The sequence below is a fragment of the Mauremys reevesii genome, linkage group 2 (genome assembly GCF_016161935.1).
Source record: "Mauremys reevesii isolate NIE-2019 linkage group 2, ASM1616193v1, whole genome shotgun sequence".
Classification (NCBI taxonomy): Eukaryota; Metazoa; Chordata; order Testudines; family Geoemydidae; genus Mauremys; species Mauremys reevesii.
In genome coordinates this window covers 168,284,451-168,305,843 of record NC_052624.1, presented here as the reverse complement: position 1 = coordinate 168,305,843, position 21,393 = coordinate 168,284,451, and the positions used below count along the sequence as shown (strand labels likewise).

The following is a 21,393-nucleotide window of genomic DNA, read 5'->3' as shown; positions in this document are numbered from 1 at the left end:
TCCTTAACTCTGGAGAAATTGCGGGAAACCCTCCTACCAACTGAGCCAGTTCACTATTAAAATGTATTTCATTATATGTATTTCAGTGGTGCCTAGAGCTCCAATCTTTACTAGGGGTCTGTTGTGTTTGTACAGGGAGACAAAATACTTCAGACAGAAAAGGAGTGGAAAGGGGGAGTAAAGTGACTTTTCTGAAGTCACAGCTGATCACTGACAGAGCTGGGAATACCACCCAGGTCTCTTGACTCCCAGTGCCTTATATCCTAGATCCACGCTGCCTCATTGCCACCAATAAGCAAGAACACAACTGACTTTAGATGAGTTGCTCATGCTTCAATCAGCAGTGATTTTTGGCCTATAATTCTTTCACTTGGCCAGAAAGAAATGGGAGACTTTTTCAATTAGCTTCACTTACACAAATTGCAGGTAATAGTACATTTTTTTAAAATTGTCATCCATTACTCAAATGCAATAGAAATTCTGTGCATAAATGTAAATTCAGCATTTAAGAAGTTGCTCTGTGTAACTAACTTCAGCAGCAACAGCACTCTTTGTTTTACTTCCATAGTTTTAGGGTTTTAAAATCCTAGAGTCAGATGCTTCAGTGTTAAGTTCTTAGGCAGTGAAAAGTGAAAATAAGAGCAAGGGCTGTTTGCAGTAGTGTCCTGCTCAATCCAAACTTAGGTTAAGGCATTCTGCAACCGAACAGCCCCCTACATTAACCTGTTCTTCAGTCTCTGTTGTAAACTAGTGCTCATACGCAATACTGAAAATCTTCTCCAGCTCAGAGGTGACTGCAATTCTGTGGTAGGTGAAGTGATGCCATAGACTTGCCAAATGTGCCTTAATTGTAACTTTAAAATAACTAACTTCACCTCAGTCTTTGGAACATTCTAGCTGTTCCCCATAGTAAATAAGGGAACAATTAGGAAATACTGAGGTACTCTTTTGTAAAAGACAAAACTGAGAAGTTTAAGGGAGACCACTGCCTAGCAATCACTTAATCCATCACTGATGTATACTCATCTCTGGAGTAGAATGCTGCAGTTATTAACAGGACATCATTCACCACACACCCCTTAAGACAGGAGCAAAAGAATAAGCTATGTAACAGGCTCAATATTTACAAAATTCTGTGACACCTCTTGAATGAAAGGGAAAGCTGGCAGTGAGATTTCTCCCCCATCCCCAAAAGAATATCAATCTCATCTCCTATAGCATAAAGTCTACAGGTGTTTAATTCAACAAATTTGTTGGAGGTCAGAGTGTGAAACTATAGTGGTAGGTTACAGGTATTTGGTAAATTGTTTCCAAGAATGTTAGTCTGAAGCTTACATGGAGTTTTGGCATTTTTTAGATTTTTGTAAGAATGTTTCTCCATAGGGGGCAAGGAGCTGTATATTGCAGAGTTTGGGCCTCTTGCATGAATTTCCTCTCTCTATCTCTGGTAAGTAAAGGAAATATTGTCCTCTTTAGGTAATAGTATTTGGAGAGATTTATCCATCATGTGTGTCTTTTAAATAAAAAACTACACTATTAACACACACTACTGCACTGACAATACTGCAAGAGTTTATTTTGGACCATTAGTGAGTATTTATAAGCGTGAGGTCTGCACTGATGGTTACTATTTATACTGTGACAACACTCAATGGGTCCAAGCAGAATTGGGGCCTTGTTGGGTAGGCACTGTACAAACTCAGAGAAAGAGAGTCTCTGCCCTGAAGAGTTAACAGTCAAAACAAACAAGATCTATGCAGGGAGGGGAAATGGGTTATGCTGTGCAAGCACAGTGATTGGCTGGTAAGCACGCATCTTATTAATTCCATTGGGGCATTTTTTGTTTTTAATGTTCACTTTCATTATTTAGTCTTCCATATAACCACAGTTAATCACTTTATTTAAAAAAAAAAAAAAAAAGCCTCTCCAGCTGGTGGTTTAGTTATGTTTCTGAGGAGAGCTGTTCTATATCCAACACGTAAGCTGGGCTGCTTCACTACTTGCCTTCTGCTTTCCTCTTTGGGCTGACTAAAATATCACTGCAGCCAATCAGAAGAACCCTTCAACAACTGTGCTGACTAAACAGTCCCTGGAGCTCATCTCACCAGCTGGAAGAGAAGGGAAGACTTCTCAGCTGGCTGTTCAGCAAACACACAACTATTGTCTCCAATTATATCATTCTACCTAATTTAAAAGTTGGAGATTGTGATTGCAACAGAGAGGGGAAGGGTACTGTTGTCATCTTCATTTCAAAGATGTGATATTACCTAATAAATGGTCACCTGAACATGAGTGGTGTCTCTCCTCTAAGGCTAAACTCATAAAGGCCTGGATAACATTTGTTGTTGCCTTAGCAGTGTATTTCCTTTACCTGATGATGTCACGGCCAGCAGTACCCAGTGTGATTCTGTGCACTCAGAGAGGCAAATTCAGCACTGCAGCTGAAAAAAGGCAGGTAGCTCCAGGGGCCCAGTCATGTAGACTTTCTGCCTTTCAGTCATGTAGCCCATGAACTCTTCCAATGTTGAAACTACCAGATAAAGAAACTAAGTTAACGTGAACAATGTTTACTATAGCATAACTATGGACACACGGGCTTACCACTGAGCAAAAAAGAGAAAAATTAACAAAAGCAGACCAAGTTACTGGACCTCATATCACATCATAGTAGAGAACAGCAACATAAAGAAAAGGCAGTGGTTGAAAAGGTGTTTCTGGAGGAGCTTGCTCTCCCACCAGAGACAGAAAAAATTGTCCACACCTTTAAAGAGTGGATAATACCAGCGGTCTTGATTTGTGCACCTTTTTCCAGCCTGCACACTGCTTCCTGCAGAGTTCATAAAATCCCACCAGCAAGTGTGCCTCTCTGTGCCTTTTCAGAGCAAACCAAAAGCTTGGCATATCAGGATAAGGGGCTGAGAGATCTTTTCTGGAAATCTTGTCAGTCTCATTTATCTGAGGGAGGTAATAAACCTCCTACTGATAGAAGCTGGGAGGGGAAGACCGGAGTAGATCTCTCCAAAATTGCCCTGTTCTGTACACCCTCCCCCGCCCCCAAAGCTCCAGTACTCACCACTGGCAAGAAACAAGATATTGGGCTCGATGGACCATTGGTTGGACCCAGCATGGTAGTTCTTATGCATATTCCTCTCTTTTGATACTCTTTTTGTGTAAATTTTAAAGTCCTTTCCTCTTGTGATGAAAGATTTTGTAATTTGTTTTAAGGGGATATTTCAGCCCAGCCTGCGCACACACTCCCCACCCCGGGCCTGGCAAAACACGTAGCTCTGAGTCACCAGTTCACGGGTCTCTCCTACTACCTGGAACCAGTGAATTCCCAGATGGCTGCAGGGTAAGAAACAGCAGTGGTGAATTTGTCCCAGTCCAAGAGCAGGGGAGGTGGAGCCATGCTGCTTGCTCTTTAGCTCCGAAAAACAGGGCTAAGGGGATGACCCTGCACCATGTGTTGGGGACCGAGCAGGTGCCTGCAATCTGCACCTCTCCAGCGTATTAAATGTGCAGCTTGGGCTGGTCCCAAGCGCCTTGGCCTGTTCTTCCCCCCCTCACTGCATGCCTAGAGGGAACACAGAGACAGCCCTGCAGGAGAGAAAAGCCCACAGTACTGGCTGAGCCTCTCCTACCCGCCCCCAGGGAGATGAAGCTGCTTCAAAAGAGCCTTCCTGTGGCAAGTTCTCTGCAGCCTTCCAGGGAAGGCCAGGGATGCAGTTCCTCCTCCTCCTTCCTTTCTTCTGATTTGCCTCCTCAACTTTCACTCATGGGCAGAAGCAAAACAGGTGCACATCAGGTTTAAATGAAGGAAGCGTGTCCACACTTAAAGCAGCATCAGTTAAACATCCCAACTTTTGTGTGTGGACAAGCTGCCAGAGAGTGTCTGTGCTGTGGCAAATGCCTAATAGTGGGGCAGTGGCATGATACATAAACATTTACTCCTGGGGAAATTATGCAGGGAAAAATTAAAAATTCTGAGTTCAATATCTTAAAATTCTGCATATTTTATTTGTGAAAATAACATAAAATAATCACACTAGTTTCAATTATTTTGGTAATTTATTTAAAAATACCTGTCAACAAGTATGTTTGTAGCAACAAAAATGATTCAGGAAATTTTTTGACAAGTAGGTTTCATACTAGGCATATTAATTAATTAATAATTAATTATTAATATATTTATTAATTATCCCTAAGGGGGGAGGGATAGCTCAGTGGTTTGAGCATTGCCCTCCTAAACCCAGAGCTGTGAGTTCAATCCTTGAGGGGGCCACTTAGGGATCTGGGGCAAAAATCAGTACTTGGTCCTGCTAGTGAAGGCAGGGGCCTACATTCAATGACCTTTCAAGGTCCCTTCCAGTTCTAGGAGATAGGTATATCTCCAATTATATATATATATATTTAATACAGATCTTTGAGTAATGATTCATTTAAACTACAATACAGAAGTACACCTTTACTCACAGAGTTGTACTTACTTCATAAGGAATCCTGCTGAAATGAATAGGACTCCCATGGAGAAAAGCACTACTCACCATGGTGGAGCAGAGGGAGATGGGAGAGTTGGAAAACAGAGTCTGACCTGTTCATGCCTGAACATACAGTTAACACTGTACACTGATACAAACTCCTACACTCTGGGTGTGAGTTAGGGATGAATTAGCAAGACACAAGAAATAATTCTCCCTCTCTACTCAGACCTGATAAGGCCAGTTCTGGCACCACACTTTGAGAAAGATGGGACAAATGGAGAAAGTTCAGAGGAGAACAACACAAATGATTAAAGGTCCAGAACACATGACCTGCGAGAAAAGGTTGAAAAAATAAGGTTTGTTTAGTTTGGAAAAGAAAACATTGTGTGGGGACATGATCACAGTCTTAATGCACAGCCAAAATTGTTACAAAGAGAAGGGTGATAAATTGTTTTCCTTAACCACTGAAGACAGGACAAGAAGTAATGGCCTTAAATTATGAAAAGAGAGGTTCAGGTTGGACATTAGGAAAAACTTACAAACTGTCAGGGTAGTTAAGCACTCGAACAAATTACCTAGGTGGTTTTGGAATCTCCATCACTGGAGGTTTTTAAGAACAGGTTAGACAAACACCGTTCATGGATACTCTAGATAAAACTTAATCCTGCCTCAGTGCAGGGGACTGCACTAAACGACCTATCGAGGTCCTGTCCAGTCTTATATTTCTATGATCCTCCATGGCTCCTTGCTCTATTGAATATGTGAATGCTCCCCTAACTTGGAGCTAAGTTCTCTCTTCTGCTAATGTGCTCCAGCCAGAGAAAGCAGGGCCCTTGTTTGGACTGAGGAGTGAGCCAAAGGTTCACAGGTGAACTCTGTTTCTACACCACTGGTGGTACTGAGGGAGATGAGTAGGACTCAAGTGTGGGAGGAAAAAAAACCAACATCTCCCACTGCAGTGCTATGCAAATCTTCAAATCTCCTTCAGCTTGAACTTGACAATTCCTGTATTTATCATTTGAGTCAGAGAAAACTACTGCTGCGGGGGAAAAGGGTGGAGGACTCATCAGAGTAAGAGAGACCTGCCTCAGATGTTGGTATATTTTTTTAATTGAGAAATGATGTCATCTTTTGAATTATTCAGCTGTAAAAGTTGCTTATATGTTGGTTACTGACAACAGAAAGGGAATCCCTGCCCAAAAAAGCATATGATCTGCGTCCTGCCTGTCCCTAGCTCTGCATGGGCTAGGTTTTGTGTCCATGTGGTGCTCATGGCAGGATCAGGGCCTAGGGGACAGAAAAAGGCAGGATGTACTGAGTAATCTAGGGCAACCAGATTTATAACCTACCTTTTTTGAGTGACTATGTAAATTATAAGTATGGTTAATTATTTATATGGGATGGTGATAATTTCTGGGATAACAGAGGTGTCAGCTAATACTTAGAACTCCTTATCTGTTTTACTGGACACATAATCTGAGATTCATAGATTATAAAGCCAAGAGGATTATAAGGACCACTATGATCATCCGGTCTGACCCCCTGTATAACATGGACCATAGGACTTCCCTGAATTAATCATTATATTCCTCATCTTATTTCAGAAATACCATGCCAGGTGTACAGATTTAATAGGTTTGTATTAATAACCCATCAGGCTCCAGCAATCTGATTAGAATTCTCACTACCATGCTTTATAAAGATGGAAACAGAGCCAAAACAGCAAGAGACAGGCCAAGCGCTGAGATGAACAGCAATAGACATGTCAAACTCAGCGGCAAAACACCTACAAAAATCAAACACGAACCAACCCCAAACCGCACACTTAATTTAGTGACTTATCAAAGTAACGCGTACTATGGTATTCTCTTCCCTGATTCTCTGAACTCACCCACAAAGGTGTTGGGGACCATGAGAATTCACCTACTATGTCCCCTCTGTCACCCCAGCCCTGTCCTCCTCCTTTTGCTCCTTTTGATGCTGTGGTTCCAGAGAGCCCTGATCTCCCGGGGCAAAAGGATCAGAACATGAGGCTGACGGGCGGCCCTATGCCGGCAGCTGCTCCGGCGCAGCTGTACTGCCCCCAGCATGGCTCCCAGTCCTTCCAGGCAGCTGCGTCTCCTGAGTCCTCCTGCCTGGGGTCTGTACAGCAGAAGTCTCCGGCGCAGCGGGAGGAGGACAGAGCATCCCCCCCGCATGTAGCGTGGGATGAATGTGGATCAGGGGGAGCGTGGGGGCCCTGGGCTGGGGAGGAGTCATGTGAGGGGTCACGTGGGGAGGTCATGCTCCCCCTCTTTGTATCCCTCCCATGAGTGCAGTGTACTGGCAAGAAATGATTTCTACTTGCACCACTGGATACAATCCAGACCAATAAGTAGCTGTGTCACCCCTGCCCTGTCACCTGGGGTGCCCTTTAAAATGCCCTGCTGCTGTGGCCTCCAACCTGGACAGCTCACAAGCAGCCTGCAGCATGTAAGTCACTCCCAGCTATGTCTGTGTGTGCTGCAGCCAGCCAGCCAGCCACAAACTGACTCTTACCAGCCTTAAGGATTACTGCAGGGCAACCCCAACACACTCCCAGTCCCAGATTTCCCCCCAGAAACGTATGTCCTGTACTGCCCAGCCCACTCCCGGACAGTAAAAATATATTGAGTCCATTATTCCTTTAAAAAAATAACATGCACACAACTTGTTACCCCAAATGGAGTTACCCAAACACTTCAACTTGAACACACTGGATTAGATAAAACAATAAAACAAGTTTTCTTAAGCACAAAGTGAGAGATTTTAAGTGTGTACAAGTAATGAGGCATCAAAGCCAGAAATGGTCACAAGAAAAATAAAGGCAAAACACTTACTGGTGCCTAACTTTACAAACTCTATTAGATTCAAAGCAAAGTTTTCTCACCACATTCTTCCAGTAGTCTTTGTCTCTTAGGGACTGGTCTGACCACTTCCCAGACTTGTCTGGAAAACCTGCTTTTAGTCATGATCTCAGCTTATGTTCAAAACTTTACATATAATGTTGCTCTATGCATTTTGCCATGATATTATTGATCCGCAAGTTTTGAGTTTTAGATGATACCTTGTACAAGGATTATTACAATAGTCTGTAGGGCGTGAACATAGGGACATATTTTGTCACACATGCTTAGGGCTTTTAGTTAAAAAAAAGAGAAGATAGACCAACTTATTGATTCTGCACTGCCATGTGGAGAGTTGAGTTCTAGTACCAACAGATAATGGAACTCAAAGGACCAAATATATTAGGGTAATAGAGATAAAATGATGTAACTGAGGGCAAAGTTTAGTTCTTTAGATCCTATTGCTTCTCTTACACAGAAGCTGAAAAAGCATCCAATAAAAATATTTTGACATGCATGAGTCAGAAATACTTGTGGGTGGTTACTAAGGAGCAGATTTGGACACATGGCAGATCACAATTACTAAGTTTAGTAATTTATGTCCAGACTAATGAAAGACAGCTTTCAACAAGATGCTTCTGTAGCTGTTTCCTCAGTTGGTTCAGTGTTTTGCAGCTTTTGATCCATATTTGCATAATTCTGATTTCCCTGTTTTTGTCTTGATAGTTTGAAAGTAGAATCTAACTTCCTGGACCAGCTCTGCTAACATGAAAAATAGAAAAGTGAAAGTAGACCTGCCCCAGATGAAGTTGGAGGAGCAATATACAGTAACTCCTCACTTAAAGTCATCCCGGTTAATGTTGTTTCGTTGTTAGGTTGCTGATCAATAAGAGAATATTCTCGTTTAAAGTTGTGCAATGCTCCCTTATAATGTTGTTTGGCAGCCGCCTGTTTTGTTCACTACCTGCAGGAAGAGCAGCCCGTTGCAGCTAGCTGGTGGGAGCTTGGAACCAGGGTGGACCGGCATCCTCTCTATCAGCTCCCCTAAGCTCCCTGTGCGGCAGCTGCCCAGCAGACTATCAATTGCCTGGCAGCTCAGCTGTCCCTCCCCCAACTGCCATGTGCAGTGTGCCGCTCCTGCCCTCTGCCTTGGAGCTGCTCCCAGGAGCCTCCTGCTTGCTGTGCAGGGGCTAATGTCAGGGGAGAAGAGGGGCTAATGTCAGGGTGTCCCTCTCCCCGCAGCTCCTGCCCCTCACTTACCCCATCTCCATAGACGGAGGGAGTTTGCTAGCTGCTGTCTCAACTTGCTGATCTACTTAAAAAGGTGATGTGGGGTCAGCATACTTAAAGGGGCAATGCACAGCTCTCTCTCACACAGGGTGTGTGTGTCTGTTTCTGTCTGCCATGCAGGGGCGGCTCTAGGATTTCCGCTGCCCCAAGCAGGGCGGCATGCTGCGGGGGGCGCTCTGGCGGTCGCCGGTCCCGCGGCTCCAGTGGACCTCCCACAGGCATGCCTGCGGATGCTCCACCGGAGCCGCAGGACCAGCGGACCGTCCGCAGGCATGCCTGCGGGAGGTCCACCGGAGCCGCTTGCCGCCCTCCCGCGGGATGCCGCCCCAAGCGCGCGCTTGGCGCGCTGGGGTCTGGAGCCAGCCCTGCTGCCATGCTATCTCCCCTCCCTCCATTTGTGCTGCCTTGTAGAGTGTGAGGCTACATTAACAACAATGTGTTAACCCTTGAGGGCTCAGCCAAGTGCTAGTTCATCATTCAGCACTAAGGCATTCCCTGGAAAATATCCCCCCCTTTGACTTCACTACCTCAACCAAGCTTCACAATCATTGTGTCTGTGTTGATACAGGAGAGGCAGGGGTAGAGTGCTAGAGGGGAAATATATAAGCCCAAAGCTAATTAAGGTGTGGTTCCCTGTACATTAGGGAGGGTGGCTACAGGTTAATTGGAGCACCTGCAGTCAATTAAGGCCCTGTCAGGAACCTAACAACATCCCCCGTTTCAGGCAGACAGGGGGAAGGAGAGAGGACTGGAGCTTGGAGATGTGCTGCAAGACTTGAAAGATCAAAGAACTGAAGTAAGGGAGACTCTCTCCCCCACTGTCTAAGGGCTGAAGGTACCCTGCCCAAGGGGGAAGAGGGTAAGAACCTGCAGGGGTTGAGAGGGGCTGGGGCTCAGAGTAAGTAACAAATCCAGACCCCTCCCCTGCTCCCCTCCTTTGCCACCTTCCTGGGCCACTAGCAGGGGCCCTTGGTGCCCCAAGAGTAGGGCAAGGGGTGGCATCTTAGCTCCCTGCTAAGAAAAGCACAGGACCCACCATCCTAACATCAGCTGTCTTGTCACTATATATATAGTGTCTGCTGAGAATTTTTTCCCTGGAACCTAACCCTCTCTATTTACATTAAATCTTATGAGGAAATTGGATTTGCTTAACATGGTTTTGCTTAAAGTTGCATTTTTCAGGAACAGAACTACAATGTTAAGCAAGGAGTTACTGTAGTCTCAAATCAATGTAACAGCTTTGGCCATAACTGACCTCTTTACTCATGCAGCTGATCTCTCTGGCATATCCACAGAAGGGGGCCTGTCAGTTTCAAAGGTCACCCATAAGTCCTACATGGATGTTAATGAAGTGGACACCGAGGAAGCAAGTGTCAGAGGAGTGGTTATTATAACAACCTCTTACATACCTCCTGTAGTGCTTCAGGCTGATCATCCTTTCTTCTTTATCCACCACAAAAACTCCTACATGATTCTCTTCTTGGAAGACTCTCCTTCCCTTAATAAAACAACAATTAATTAACACTAAGGACATCAACAAATTAGTAGTTTCATTATGAACAGCAACTGGATATATAGTACAGTATTTTCTTTCTGGCTCTTTTCTTAGCACATTAAATTTATTTTGTCAGTAACTAGAAACAATAACAGGAACTGACTGCCCCAGATCTGGATATACAGCAGTTCTGATCTCACCTACAAATCCTAGCATTTCTCTGTTTTCTCTGGAAACTTTCTGGTCTGTCTATTTTGCACCTGCTCTTCTCCCATCATTAGCTGAACTACAAAATCTGTAAAACAAAGGAACCTTGTTATTACTTATGGTATTTGTGCTGCAGTCATTATTACAAGATGTATGCTCTTTTTGCCTGGGAATGTCTGTTCCTAGATGTATAAATTAAATTTTTTGCCCTAATCTGAGCAGGGCCTCAGGGTATTAGCACAACAGTAAAAGTTAACCTGTTTAAAGAGGTTTACATGGAAACACTTTGCACTGCTAGTGGCTGTGTCTATTTCAACTGAGGTTGTTGGACTCTCTCAGCAATTTATTAAACAGAAAGCTGCTTTCCTTGGCACAGGGGGCAGACTAACAGACAGCATCTCCATTTGGAACAGACATGTGTCTAGAGTACAAGTTTGGGAATCTTTTGGTGCTCATTTTAGGAAGCAAATGCAGACTACCTTAAATGATAGTCATTTTGAAGAGTCCCACATCACAGTGATGCTCTGTTCTGCTGGGAGGTGTTAAGCATTCAGCCAGGGAACACTATATTCTGTACAAAGTGACACTTTTTTGAACCAACACATTTTCACTGTATCCTGCCACAACAACCAGGGCCGGCTCCAGACCCCAGCGCGCCAAGCGCGTGCTTGGGGCGGCGTCCCGCGGGAGGGCGGCAGGCGGCTCCGGTGGACCTCCCACAGGCATGCCTGCGGACGGTCCGCAGGTCCCGCGGCTCCGATGGAGCATCCGCAGGCATGCCTGCGGGAGGTCCACCGGAGCCGCGGGACCAGTGGACCCTCTGCAGGCACATCTGCGGGAGGTCCACAGCAGCCGTGGGACCGGTGACCACCAGAGCACCCCCCACGGCGTGCCGCCCTGTTTGGGGCAGCGGAAATCCTAGAGCTGCCCCTGACAACAACAATCCTAGTGAGCGATTAGCACTCCTGTAGGGCTGCACACTGTACAGCCTTACATCTTACGTGGTGTTTGGGATTCAGCTGGAGGTGGTGGAGTCACCTGGGTCCCTCTTTCTTGGCCCAATCTGGTCAGGACATTTCTCAGGATTAGGAAGAAAAAGGCACAATGATGTCACACCAGATCCTGCTGGGGTCGCAGGATATAGAGGGGTGGCAGCTATGATGGTGATGCCCATTCCTTCCCCTTCTCATCTTCCAGTCAGCTGATGTTCACATTCATTTGCATTCCCCTCCCACCCACAAAGGCTCTTTTACGAAGCCCAAGAGAGTGAAGGGTGGAATACCCCTTGAAACTACTTGAAACAACCTTTGCTTTGAAATTTGTTGATTTCCAAATAATGCAATATCTGATTGCTTTCGCCCATGAGATCATCAATTAATGACCTACAAGGAAGGGAGATGGATAAAGGTCTTGTGCCCTTTTTACTCCTTCAGAATGTATGAAAAACGCATGGGAGGGTGTTTGTCACTGACCTTATCAGGTCTGAGTAGAGAGGAAAAATTATTTCTTGTCTTGCTTACAACATTCCTGCTAATACATCTCTAACTCACACAGGGTCTGTAGGAGTTTGTATCAGTGTACGGTGTTAACTTTATGTTCAGATACAAACGGGTCAGATTCTGTTTTCCAACTCTCTCATCTCCCTCTGTTCCACATCATACTGAATAGTGCCTTCCTCCACAGTGGTCCTACTCACTTTAGTGGGATTCCTTATGAAGTAAACACAACTCTGTGAGTAAAGGTGTACTTCTATATGGTTGTTTTAAATGAATTATTACTCAAAGTTCTGTATTAATATGCCTAGTAAGGAATCTATTTGTCAAAAAACATTTCCAGAATCTTTTTTGTTGTCTGTATTGTTACAGACATACTTGTTGACAGGTATTTTTGAAATAAATTACCAAAATAATTAGGACTGTCAAGCAATTAAAAAAATTAATCGCGATTAATCCATGATTGCACGATTAATCGCGATGTGGAGGCCAAGAATTAATTAATATAGGTTTGAAGGGATCTTAATGTATGTTAGCTAATTAGCTAAGCTAAGATGTGACCCTGCATGCTGTAAGATATGTGGTACAGAGAGAATTGTGTGAAGAGTCATTACGACCTTGTGAATTGCAGTCTTGTTTTCTGTTCTAGTATTGCAGACAAATAAGATAGCGAATAGGCTTATGTATAAACAAATGCAAATGTTTATCTGCAATGTCTCCAAGATTACTAACCATTGTCTGTTACAGAGGTATAAATGATTATTATGAATTGCTTACTAATTGAGAGAGATCCGTCCGGGACAAGGGGCAACCCAGTTCCTGACACTCTCTCCCTCTTGTGTTCACTAGAGAAATTAATAAAGTATTTTGATTTTGCTGCACCCAAACAAAAAGCGAGAACTTAGTTTTTCTTCGACAGCGATTAATTTTTTTAATCACGGGATTAATTGCAAGTAATTTTTTTAATTAATTGCACTTCTAAACATTTTTGGATGTTTTCTACATTTTCAAATATATTGATTTCTGTTACAATGCAGAATACAAAGTGTACAGTGCTCACTTTATATTTTTCTGATTACAAATATTTGCACTTTAAAAAAACAAAATAGTATTTCAATTTACCTAGTACAAGTACTGTAGTGCAATCTCTTTATCATGAAAGCTGAACTTAGAAATGTAGAATTATACAAAAAAGTAACTGCATTCCAAAATAAAACAATGTAAAACTTTAGAGTGAGTCCACTCAGTCTTACTACTTGTTCAGCCAATCACACAGACAAACAAGTTTATTTATATTTGCAGGAGATAAGGCTGCCCACTTCTTGTTTACAATATTACCTAAAAGTAAAAACAGGCATTCACATGGCACAGTGTCACAAGATATTTACCTGCCAGATGCGCTAAAGATTCATGTCCCTTCATGCTTCAACCATCATTCCAGAGGATAAGCGTCCACGCTGATGACAGGTTTGCTTGATAATGATCCAAAGCAGTGAGGACCGACCCATGTTCATTTTCATCATCTGAGTCAGATGCCACCAGCAGAAGGTCGATTTTCTTTTTTGGTGGTTTGGGTTCTGTAGTTTCTGCATTGGAATGTTGCTCTTTTAAGACTTCTGAAAGTATGCACCACACCTGCTCCCTCTCAAATTTTGGAAGGCACTTCAGATTCTTAAATCTTGGGTCGAGTGCTGTAGCTATCTTTAGAAATTTCACATTGGTACCTTCTTTTGTGTTTTGTCAAATCTGCAGCGAACATGTTCTTAAAATAAGCATATGCTGGGTCATCATCCAAGACTACTATAATATGAAATATATGGCAGAATGTGAGTTAAACAGAGTCATACAATTCTCCCCCAAGGAGTTCAGTCACAAATTTAATTAATGCATTATTTTTTTTAATGCAAGTCATCAGCATGGGAGCATGTCCTCTGGAATGGCTGAAGCATGAAGGGGCATGTTTAGCATATCTGGCGCACAAATACCTTGCAATGCCAGCTACGAAAGCCCCATGCAAACACTCGTTCTCACTCTCTGGTGACATTGTAAATAAGAAGTGGGGAGCATTATCCCCTATAAATGTAAACAAACTTGTTTGTCTTAGTGATTGGCTGAACAAGAAGTAGGACTGAGGGGACTTTGTTTTTTTGAGTGCAGTTATGTAACTATTCTACATTTGTAAATTGCACTTTCACAATAAAGAGATTGCACTACAGTACATGTATGAGGTGAACTGCAAAATACTATTTCTTTAGTTTATAATTTTACAGTGCAAATATTTGTAATAAAATAGTAATATAAAGTGAGTAGTGTACACTTTGTATTCTGTGTTATAACAGAAATCAATATATTTGAAAATGGAGAAAAAACATCCAAAAATATTTAATAAATTTCAATTGTGATTCAATTGTTTAACAGTATGATTAAAACTGTGATTAACTCAAAATATTAATCACAATTAAAAATATTAATTGTGATTAATCACATCAGTTAATTGTCATTAACTGACAGCCCTAAAATAATTGAAACTGGCATGATTATTTTCACAAATAAAATATGGAGAATTTTGTAGCAATTTAAAATATTTTGCACAGTATTTTTAATTTTTTTTGATGCACAATTCCCTCAGGAGTGAATGTTCATGTATCATGCCATTGCCCCACCATAAGGTATTTGCTACAGCACAGCACAGACAGGCTCTTTGCCCCTCCAGTCTCTGGCAGCTTGACCACACACAGAAGTTGTGATGTTTAACAGGTGCCACTCCGGGTGTGGACACTCTTACTTCATTTAAACCTGATGTGCACCTGTTTTGTTTCTGCCTCTGAGTGAAAGTCAAGGAGGGCAAATCATAAGAAAGGGAGGAGGAGGAGGAACTGCATCCAGGGCTTTCCCTGGAAGGCTGCGGAACCAGAAAACCAGGGGTAGCTCTAGGTATTTTGCCACCCCAAGCATAGCAGGCAGGCTGTCTTTGTCGGCTTGCCTGTGGGAGGTCCCCGATCCCGCAGATTCGGCAGTACACCTGCGGGAGGTCCGCAGGACCAGCAGACCCTCCTCAGGCATGCCACCAAAGGCAAGCTGCCTGCTGCCCTTGCGGCGACCGGCAGAGCGCCCCTGTGGCTTGCCGCCCCAGGCATGCGCTTGGCGTGCTGGTGCCTAGAGCCACCCCTGAGGAGAACTTGCCATGGGCAGGCTATTGCGAAGCAGCTTCATCTCCCTAGGAGCGGATGGGAGAGGCTCAGCTGGTACTGTGGGCTTTTCTCTCCTGCAGGGCTGTCTCCGTGTCCCCTCTAGGCACGCAGTGAGCAGGGAAGGAAGAACAGGCCGAGGCGCTCGGGACCAGCCCAAGCTGCACATTTCTAATATGCTGGAGGGGGAGCAGATTGCAGGCGCCTGCTCGGTCCCCAGCACAGAGTCCTCCCCTTAGCCCCATTTCTCGGAGCCAATGAGCGTCCCCCTCCCCTGCTCTGGGACTGGGACAAATGCACACCGCTGCTGTTTCTTACCCTGCAGCCAGCTGGGGAGTCAGTGGTTCCAGGCAGTAGGAGAGACACGTGAACCAGTGACTCAGCCCTGTGTGCTTAGGCAGGCCGGGGCGGGGAGCATGTGCGCAAGCTGGGCTGGGCTGGGGACAAGCCTTAGGGGAGGGAAACGCACCGACCAAGGGAGGGTGCAGCTGCTTGTGGGAGGACCGGGGTTGCCAGCCCCACACTAGCTGGGTGCGCTGTGACTGCCGGGGGTTGAGTGGCCACCTCTGCAGGAGAAGTAGAGGCAGCGAGGATGGGGGCATGGATCGGAATGGGAGGATGAGGAAAAAGTGAGGAATGGAGGAGGAGATGAACCAGCTACAGTTGGTTGGAAGAGTGTAGGCACATAAACCTGTTTGGCTGGGGTCTGTGTGCAGGGTTGTTGTATTCCCGGGGGTCCCAGGACAGAGACCAGGTGTGGGAGGTAATAACATTTCTGGACCAACTTCTGTGGGGGGCTAGGTCTGCTCAGAATCCTCAGCACCTCTTGGGGTGAGGCACTAGGGCTAGGCTGGTGGTAGGTGAATTCTCAGGGTCCCTAAGGCCTTTGTGGGTGGGTGTGCCAGTTGGTGGGCAGAAGAGTCAGGGGCAAGCTTCAGCATCAGTAGGCGGGAAAGGAAGTGTGAGCTAGCAAGAAATTTTGGGAAGACAGAAAAGAAAAAAATAAAGTTCAGAAGAGAAAAGGGAAATATGACAAGACACGAGACAGAAAAAACAGAACAGAAAGCTCATAATGAGGAAGAGGAGAAAAGAGATGTGTTGTGTTTGTGCACACGTGTGCAAGAAAGAGGGGTGGGACTGCCCAGGGGTCTTGAAATGAATCAAATAGTAGATAATATAGGAAAGGGGCTGTGACTGAGAGAAAACAGCAGACTGTTGTGTTCTCGCATCCTGCCTTTTCCTACAGTCTGTGCCCCAGTTTTCTGTTTGTGAAACAGGGAAAGTTGCTGTCTGAGGGTTGGCAGGCAGTGGGCACCTTTCTCCCCACCAGTTGCCAGAAGCCTTCCCACCCAGGCGCAGCTCCAGTTGCAGCATAGTAGTAGCAGGTTCCACAGCCATGCTAGAAATTCAGCCATAACTGCGATTTTTCTCTTTACTAGCATCTAACTGCAGAGTGTGTCTTGAATTTCTCAGCCCTACAGTGTAAATACAGAGCTACTCCTAGCAGAACCTCAAAGATACGAACACCAGAGTTATGGACCCAAATACGAATACCCAGGGCTCGCTCCAGGTTTTCTGCTGCCCCAAGCGGCCAAAAAAAATAAAGCTGCGGCAGCGCGATCGTGCCGCTCCTCTTCGGCAGCAATTCAGCAGCGCGTCCTTCGCTCCGAGAGGGACTGAGGGACCCGCTGCCGAATTGCCGCTGAAGACCCGGATGTGCCACCCCAATAGTGGCTGGAGGGCCACCCCTTGGTATTGGGTGCCCCAAGCACCTGCTTCTTTAGCTGGTGCCTGGAGCCGGCCCTGGACTTACTGGTCAACCAGACACCCTGTGGAACTGGGAGTAATTAATCAGGCAGGGGATGCCCAACAAACCCCAGCAGCAAATATTATACCGCCTTGGGGCTTCGGCCCTGGAGAGCAGGGCTTCAGCCACAGGATGGGAGGGGTCAGGGCTCCAGGAGGAGGGAGACTTGGGACCTCAGGAGCCCTGGGGTTCAGGGCTATAGACTGGGGGCAGCTCTGGGGCTCGGGGCTTCAGCCCTGCGGCTCTGTTGTTGGCTTTAGCCGCGTGGGGGGGTGGGGCACAATGGCTCGGGGCTTTACCTACAAGCAGAGTGCCCGTTTCAGCCCCAGCGCTGCCCTGGTAGCTAAAGTCCTGACCCTGGAACCCCCCCAGGGGGAAGAAGCTGGGAGCAGAGCTGTGGGGCTGAAGCCCTGAGCTCCAGTGCTGCCCCCAGCTCTAAAGCCTTGAGCCCTAGTGCTCCCACAACCCAGAAGCCCTGAGACTCTGCCTGGACCCCTGACACCCCCATCCCCTGCAGCTGCAGCCCCAACCCTCCAGTGGCTGAAGTCCATAATGTAATGTTCAGAGTTACAGAACACTTCAAAGTTACGAACAACCTCCATTCCCAACGTGTCCATAACTCTGAGGTTCTACGGTAGTTTGTATTCACACTGCGTAACTGAGCAAAATTTGGCTCAGTGTCTTTATTGAAGAATGAACAGTTTCCAAGCAAAAAGCTTCTCTACTGCTACTAGTGTTTCCTCTGTCTCCAGCTGGGTTTAGAGAAGGATGGAACTGGTTGTTACAATACTACTTTGTGTTACTATACCTCCTTCCAAGGATTTCAAAGTGCTTTACAAATAACTAAAGCAAATTTGTAATACCTCTGTGCCATAAGGATTATTTACCAGTAGGTGAACGGGGGTGGAGTGCGGTTAAGTAATTTGATCAAGGTCTTTATGTCTCAGACCTGGCTTCTAGCCCCATATTTTTACCTGAACAGCTTTAAATAATTTGCCCATATGGAGTTTGGCAACACTTTTAGATGTGAAACAATGATAATAGGTGTGATAACAATGAGGACAGACTGAAATATCCCCTTAAAACAAATTACAAAATCTTTCATCACAAGAGGGAAGGACTTTAAAATTTACACAAAAAGAGTATCAAAAGAGAGGAATATATATAAGAAAAACCATGCTGGGTCCAACCAATGGTCCATTGAGCCCAATATCTTGTTTCTTGCCAGTGGTGAGTACCGGAGCTTCAGGGGGGAGGGTGTACAGAACAGGGCAATTTTGGAGAAATCTGCTGCTGTCTTCCCCTCCCAGCTTCTATCAGTAGGAGGTTTACTACCTCCCTCAGATGAATGAGACTGATAAGATTTGCAGAAAAGCTCTCTCAGCCCCTTATCCTGATATGTAACTGTCAGGGAGCAGGCTGTCTCCCACAGAAATAGCTTTTCAACCACTGCCTTTTCTTTATGTTGCTGTTCTCTACTATGACGTGATATGGGGTCCAGTAACTTAGTCTACTATTGTTAATTTTTCTCTTTTTTGCTCAGTGGTAAGCCTGTGTGTACATAGTTATGCTATAGTAAACTTTGTTCAAGTTAATATAGTTTATCTGGTAGTTACACAACTTTGGAAGAGTTCATTAGGCTACATGACTGAAAGGCAGAAAGTCTACATGAGCTTCCTGCCTTTTTTTCAGCTGCAGTGCTGTATTTGCCTCTCTGAGTGCACAGAATCTCACTGGGTACTGCTGGCCGTGACATCATAAGGTAAAGAAAATACATTGCTAAGGAAACAACAAATGTTATCCAGGCCTTCATGAGTCTAGCTTTACAGGGGAGGCACCACTGATGTTCAGGTGACCATTTATTATGTAATAGCTCCTCTTTGAAATAAAGCTGACAAGAGCACCCTTCCCCTCTCTGTTGCAATAACAACCTCCAATTTTTAAAGTAGGTAAAATATAATTGGAGACAATAGTTGCATGTTTGCTTAACAGCCAGCTGGTGAGATGAGCTCCAGGGACTGTGTAGTCAGCACAGTTGTTGAAGGGTTCTTCAGATTGGCTGCAGTGATATTTTAGTCAGCCCAAAGTAGGAAAGCAGAAGGCAAGTAGTGAAGCAGCCCAGCTTACATGTTGGGTATAGGACAGCTGTCCTCAGAAAAGTAACAAAAAAACCCCAAAGTGCTTAGCTATGGTTATATGGAAGACTAATCAATCAAAGTTTTTGTTTTTAATGTAAAATGCCCCCAAAGAATTAATAAGATTCGTGCTTACCAGCCAATCACTGGGCTTGCACAGCATAGCCCATTTCCCCTCCCTGCGTAGATCTTGTTTGTTTTGACTGTAAACTCTTCAGGGCAGAGGCTTTCTTTCTTCCTTGAGGTTGTACAGTGCCTACCAATGGGGCCCCAGTTGTGCTTGGACCCATTGAGTGTCACAGTATGAATAGTAACCATCAGTGCAGACCTCACTCTTATAAATACTTCACTAAGGGTCCAAAATAAACTTTACAGCTTCCAGTATTGTCAGTGCAGTACAGTGTGTTAATCGTGTAGTTTTTGATTTAAAAGACACACATGATGGATACATCTCTCCGAATACTATTACCTAAAGAGGACAATATTTCCTTTACTTACCAGAGATAGAGGAAATTCACGCAAGAGGCCCAAACCCTGCAATATACAGCTCCTTGGTCCCTGTGGAGAAACCCTCTTACAAAAGGCTAAAAAATGCCAAAACCCTATGTAAGCTTCAGACCAACATTCTTGGCAACAATATACCAAATGCCTGTAACCTACCACTATAGTTTCACATTCTGACCTCAAACAAATTTGTTGAACTAAGCACAATTGTAGACTTTATGCGATCTGAGATTGATTTTATGTTGAGGGTGGGGGAGAAATCTCACTGCCAGCTTTCCCTTTCATTCAAGAGGTGTCACAGAAGTTCATAAATATTGAGCCTGTTATGTAGCTTATTCTTTTGCTCCTGTCTTTAAATATGTGTGGTGAATGATGTGCTGTTAATAGCTGCAGCATTCTACCTCAGTATTTCCTAAACTTTCCCTTACTTGCTATGGGGAACATCTAGAAAACTAACTTCACCTCAGTCTATCTTAAAGGTACAATGAAGGCACAATTGGCAAGTCTATGGCATCACTTCACCTACCACAGAAATGCAGTCACCTCTGAGCTGGAACAGATTTTCAGTATTGCATACGAGCACTAGTTTACACCAGAGACTGAAGAACGGGTTAATGTAGGGGGCTGTTAGGTTGCAGAATGCCTTAACCTAAGTTGGGATTTGGTCAGGACACCACTGTAAACAGCTCTTGCTCTTATTTTCACTTCCTAATAACTTCACACTGAAGCATGTGACTCTAGGATTTTAAAATCTTAGAACTATAGAAGTAAAACAGAGTGCTGTTGCTGCTGAAGTTAGTTACATGGAGCAACTTCTTAAACGCTTCTTAAATGTGAAAGAATTATAGGCCAAAAATCATTACTGAGGGAAGCACGAGCAACTCCTCTGATGTCAGTTGTGGTGTTCCTACTTATGCTGCCTATGAGACAGCATGTGTCTAGGATCTAGGGCACTGGTAGTCAAGAGATCTGGGTGGTATTCCCAGCTCTGCCAGTGACCAGCTATGACTTTGGACCAGTCACTTCACTTCCCCCTTCCACAATTTTTTGGTCTTGAGTATTTTGTCTCCCTGTACTAGACATTGTACAAACACAATAGGTCCCCAGTAATGGTTGGAGCTCTAGGCACCACTGAAATAAATATATATAATATATTTATTTCAGTGGTGCCTAGAGCTCCAACCATTACTGGGGACCTATTGTGTTTGTACATTGTACATAGTGTGTGTGTGTGTGTGTATATATATATATATATATATATATATATATATATTGTGTTTCAATATATATATATATATATATATATATATATATATAATGGAAATACATTTTAATAGTGAACTGGTAGGAGCTTTTCCCTCAATTTCTCCAGAGTTAAGGAACTGTTGTGGTGCATATCCACTGTGAGCTCCCAGGGCAGCTTAGAATGCCCTAGCTCTGCCCACAGGAACCGTTCCTTTACACCACCTTCAAAGTCAAGTCAGTGTTTCTATAATGCTGAACTCTGTTCCAGTGCCTGTAGGGGCACCGATTGTGAAGGGTCAGGATTTGTATTTGGTGCAGGGAATGAAAACCTTGCATACAATCCAGGACTGCTATCTTATAAAGTTTATAATACAGTGAAAGGTTATTTTTAACCATGAGGTTTTCACTGAAACTAATTCCATGCATAGAAGAAACGCCTGTGCCCTTACCCCCTCAGACTTCACTCTGCCAGGTTATGAGGTGCTGTTGGCAAACCTAATTTGAGACTGAAACTGAGTTAGCTGCAACACTCAGAACAACACTAAATACTATGTTCCAGTTTAACAACCATATTGCTTCTATTTACGTATGTTCTTGGCAGCCAAGTATTCTAAAGGAAGCAATAAATACTGGACTTGGTTGGAGGTGGGAGCCCTGCTAGTGCAGTCTTAGAATGGCAGAGCC

At 44.4% G+C, this 21,393-nt stretch overlaps 1 protein-coding gene across 1 annotated transcript in view; it reads right to left on the bottom strand.

The window, feature by feature from the left end:
- LOC120397082 (serpin B3-like) overlaps positions 1-21,393 on the bottom strand; it is a 151,312-nt gene that overhangs the window by 54,604 nt on the left and 75,315 nt on the right. The window lies entirely within an intron of this gene.